This window comes from Triticum dicoccoides, chromosome 2A (genome assembly GCF_002162155.2).
Source record: "Triticum dicoccoides isolate Atlit2015 ecotype Zavitan chromosome 2A, WEW_v2.0, whole genome shotgun sequence".
NCBI lineage: Eukaryota > Viridiplantae > Streptophyta > Magnoliopsida > Poales > Poaceae > Triticum > Triticum dicoccoides.
The window spans coordinates 144,352,767-144,358,264 of record NC_041382.1 but is presented as its reverse complement, the minus strand read 5'-3'; positions in this window follow the sequence as shown (position 1 = coordinate 144,358,264).

Genomic DNA, 5,498 nt, shown 5'->3' with positions numbered 1-5,498 from the left:
CAGCTTTTGTTTGGTTTTTCTTAGGTTTTGGTGGAATTTTTTTTTTTTTTTTTGTAGAAATAGTGTTTTGCCGTGAGAAGAACAACTATGTTTTCTGAAAAATGATAAACACAACATGTGCTTTCCAAAAAGGGAAAAGCACGGTTGTGCTCCCACGAGAAGCTTAACATGTGCTTTTTGAAAAGGAATATAGTTGAGCTTCTAGAAAAAGGAAAAGGCTCATCATATGCTTCCATGAGCTTCCTGAAAAAGAAAAAAAACACTTCCTATGCTTCCACGAGCTTTCCAAAGAAAAGGAAAAGCACATCGTGTACTTCGATGAGAAGCAGAAATGTCCTTCCCAAAAAGGGAAAAGTGCACTTGCGCTTCCCAAAAAAGGAAAAACCCACCTGTGCTTCTAGGAAAAAGTGAAAAAGCACAATTGTGGTTCTGGTGTCCCTATTTTCGGTTTGGTTTTCCTCTGGTTTCATTTTTTTAGTGTTCTGTTTTTGTTTTCTTTGCTTTTGTTTCTTTATTCCTCGTTTTTGAAGAAAAAATCGTCAAACCTATTAACATGAATCTAGTTTTGAAAAATTTCGACATGAGAAATTCAACGGTGAAAATAGTTTGCAATTTGCATGAGCGTTTCAACAAATGTAACATTTTGAAAAAATAAATCTATGAAAAAGGACAAAACTCTCAAGTTAGGACGCATGTGCGCCACTTGTCGGGCACTAGATAATATGAGAGTGGCCTTTACAGGGATACCCCTTAATTAGTTATTTTGGACGCACATTGCATCAAACGGGACCTCCTATTCCAAGCGTACATCCACTGGATGGCAACAAATGTGCACCCCCACGTGAGCCTTGGGCGGCTCACATTTTCAAAAATGTTCACAAATTTGAAAAATGTGTGTACTTTTTTAAAAAAAAATGGAGAACCAGAAAAGTTCCACATTTTCAAAAAAGCTCAAAATTTTCGAAAAAATTCTTAAAAAAATATGTTTGGAAAATTCAAAAGGTTTTCAAACTTTTCTATAAATGTTTTGGAAATTCAAAATTTGTTCGTGCTTCTCAAAAAACTGATTGCATTATTCAAAAACATATTGAAAAATTCATAAAATGTTTATCCTTTCCAAAATTTGTTCTCAAACTTTTTGTAAAAATGGTTGCTGCAATGCCTCGATCCAGCTCGCTATTGTAGCCGATTTGATTCGCTATTGTAGTCAATTTCATCGCTACAGTACTTGCCAGTGTTACGGCCCAGGGGTGCCTCACCATGTCGGCTGCCGGCCTAGTGGGCCGGCTTGAGGACCCCTAGATCAGTTCCGGCTCTGAGCTTTGGTGGGCTGCCCATGGTGTTCTATAAGAAGACTCTTGAAGCCCTGTCGTCCAAGTAAGGGAAGACGGAGCCGTGGAGGACTTTCCCTCCATTGATGTAGCCAACTAGAATGTGTAACCCTAGAATGTTATATAAGTCGCGGCCAAGCTAGTCGATAGATCATAGATACGGTCCCTTCGGTTTATACATGTACTTTGTACACACACACCCCTATGCAATATACACAAAGCAGGAGTAAGGCTTTACCTTCATCAAGAGGGGCCGAACCAACTTGCATCCTTGTTTCCCGCTGTCCTATTCACCTCTCTGGGATATCCTATCGAGGGACACGACGGTACTCGTTCGATTTTGCTATAGTGCCCGGTTTCCTGCTCGTTGCATTCGCCACTAGGCCGACCCAATCGGGTGACTGCCTGTGCGTTTCCCTGCCAATCAAGGGTGTGTCTATAACTTGCCTATTCTGAGTCGTAGGTCGGTCTAGCCTATAGTAGGGTCTGTTTGGATTGAGCCCCATCTAGCTCTACCAAGTTATTGGCATGGCTAAAAAAGGTAGATTGTGGCTATTTGGATTGTAGCCCATAGCACTTACCAATTTGGTTTGGTAAAACCATTGGTTGTCATTTGATCTCAAGTCAAATATTTGGCAGCATTGATTGGATTGTGTTTGGTTTGGTTTCAAAATTTGGAATTTGCATGCCAACCAGTAAAAACACATGTATAAACCACTCACATAAATTACATGATGTAAATACAAACTTTTAAATTAACACACACTCACACAAAGTGCAAGCATGCATTTTCAGAAGTTGGAAATGACATGGTTCAACTCATACATTGCTCGATACATCATATTCAATAGACTCGATAATCTATTCCTGACCTTTGCATTTTGTTACAGTTTTAACTAAAGTTTCTACATCTTTTGTAGTAGATTCTTTGCTTACTTTCACAGACAAACTTATTCCCGAACCTTTCTGGTTTAGTCTTGTTTTTAACTTGAGCCAAGTATTCAATAATATTAATAAACTGTATCATCCTCCCACTTACTCTTTTAACGATAAAACCTTTTCTCGATAAACATATTCTGGCAAACATTTTGTCCTTTGAATTTTGTAAGAGCAACACAAAACCTACAATCAAGCATTTGGTCTAAAATACCATATTACTCTTTATAGTTTTATCAGACTTTTAGATGGTGCATCCGTTTAGTACATATTTTGTTGTTTCATGATTGAATCCCCCAAATTTTAACACGAGCAGATCACTAATAATAATTCCACAATATTCAATGGTTTACTAAACTTATGACTTAGATATAGTTCTTCATGAAAGAAGAATTATTCTATCTTCATTCATAATGATATTATATCTTCATCTTGAATTTCTTTGAACCATTTCAAATATTTTAGTCTTATATTTTATAAAGCAAATCATATTTACTCATAAGATTGATGAAGTAAAATTTCATCACACCCTGTTATATCCGTCAAACTTTATACATCTCAATGTATTCAGTCAATTCAAAAACCTTTTATACTTCATCCCTATGAAGATCAATTATCCGATATAACCAAGCAGTGCCACACACAAGTGGTTTATCGGTCTTCTCAAGACGTTTAGCTTTTAATGTTATAGATCACAACCTTCAAGATTCGTCATGAATAAACCATCAAAAAATAGATGTTTAATCAAAAATATATTCTCATAATAATTCGAACAACTATTGTTTAAGACTTATAAGAATATCCATCACATAACCCATAGGATAATGCATTACATAACTTCGAAGCAAAATAAATATTATTTTAGTTCTAAGATAAATCTTGAAGATAAACTAAACACATGACTTTGACGGTCTCCGAGCAGTGATCCCATCACCATTCCCGACTGATGTCACGACTTCACTTCTTCTCTCCTTGTGAGCTCTTTGTAGTCCCTGCATCGGTTTGCAAAATGAGAGCAACCGATCAGTATCAAATACTAATGACATACAGAAATTTACAAGTAGAATAACATTAACTTTGTATAATGATTATACCTTTACTAGAATAACCGTTCTTCTTACTCGCCCAATACTTCTTGCAGTTATGCTTCTAGTGTCCCTTCTGCTTGCAGTAGAAACGTCCAGTCTCTTTAGAGGTTTCGCCCTTGTTCTTCTTCTGAGACTCAGTCTTACCAGCTTCCCTTTCTTCTTGAGACTGGTGGTCTTGTTCACCATCAACACTATCTTATTCTTCTGCATTCCAGCTTCTGCAGTTTTGAGCATAGCAAACAACTCGTTTGCACTTCTCTCCATCCCATTCATGTTGTAGTTCATGATAAAGCCATCATAAGATGGGAGGAGTGAAGCAAGCACAATGTCTGTACCGAGTGTCGGCGGAATTCCAAATTCCAGAGAAGCTAGTCAATCAACATAGCCAGCAAGATTTACTATATGCTCATTCATTGAGGAACCCTCTTTCATCTTGCATTCAATCAAGGCCTTGGTTAATTCAAAACGCTCGGTCCTTGCCCGCTTCATGTACAGAACTTCCAGTGACCCAAGTTGAGGACGAGGACGCCGAGGTCGTGTAGCCCCTGGGCACCCACACCTGCGCCGCCCCTGCCGTGCTCAGCGTAAGGGCCATCCTCTCGATGGCCGCGAACGAGGGGGAGGGGGCGGGGATGGCCTTCGGCTTCCATCTCTGCCGCGTCTGCTTGCCTTGCCGGAGACGCCGTTAGGGTTTGGGAGCTCGAGAGGAGGAGGAGGGGCGTACGTGGTCGCGGCGAGGAGGCATTGCGAAGGTCGGGGTGGGAAGGAGGAGGAGGCGGCTGGGGCTGTGGGAGAAAGAAAGGGGGAGAGCGACATATAAGTGCCGGGCACGACGCCGGGGCAGGGGATGGAAGTCGGTGGGGAAGTGGCGCCGCCGAAGGCACGTCTAGATCAAGAGGGTTTAGCGGTCGTGGCAGGAATGCTAATGCTAAGACTTGGGCCGGGCCATTTTTGAGGCTCGCCTGCAATGGCGCATTATTGTGGGACGGCCCACTACCAAGTTACTCCTTCTGTATTATAACTATGTTAGTGTCAAAAAGCATCTTATATTTTGATCCCAGCGGGTTTTATTTTTCAGTGAGCAAGCGCTGGTTTTTTAGCATCATTTTTTTCTTGTTTCATCATTTTTGTTTCTATTTTTTTTCTTATTTGCATTTGTATTCTGAAACATAAAGTGTATATGGCACATTAAAGAATGTTCTGCAGTTTACAAAAATGTTCACGCAACTAAAATGTCGATATCATTAACAAATATGTTGGTGACATTTGAAGAAAATGTGCACGCATTACAAAAAAGTGTTCATGACATCTTCAAAAAATGTTTGTGCTTAAAAAAAGTTTCATACCATTCAAAAAATATTCAATGTGTATTTAAAAACTGTTTTACATTTATTAGAAAAATACTCCGACATGCATTTGGAACAAATATTTATCAAGTATTAAAAAAATACAATGCAAAAAAATATTTATGTACTTTAAAAAATCATATCATTAAAAAAGATCCACATGTATTTGAAAAATGTTTAATATGCATTATAAAATCTTCAAACACATGCATCGTGTATTTGAAAAATGTTCAACATGTATAAAAAAAGTACCGTGTGATACAAAAGATGTACAACATGTATTGAAAAAGTATACATATATTAAAAAAGAACGAAGAAACCTGATAAAAACACATATAATCAAAGAAGGAAAAAAATGAAACATGTATTGAAAATATTTTTAGTGGGCTTTACCCCCAATTGAATAGATATCCGACTATTCATATGCAAGAGTTACTCCAAAAAAAGGCTATTCATATGCAGCATGAGTTAGTTCCTTTCAATGGTCCGGATATTGAAATGCAACGTGGCAGATCTATCGACAACGAGAAGGATGCAACCAACAATGCGACAAAAACAACAATGAAACCAACAAAGGATACACGATCTTGTAAGTGAAAACGTACCAATGCGATGATTATGATCTACAATTGTTGTATATGAGGCTAGCAATGTATATGTATGCAATGGAATGCACTGTAAAAGGTTTCGTATATGTGCATACGAGATGAATATTGACAATACTTGTATTGTGATGTGATTTGCATACTTGGGGATGCACTTCTAGTAGTAGTCCCATTGAATTGCTACTGCTAGCA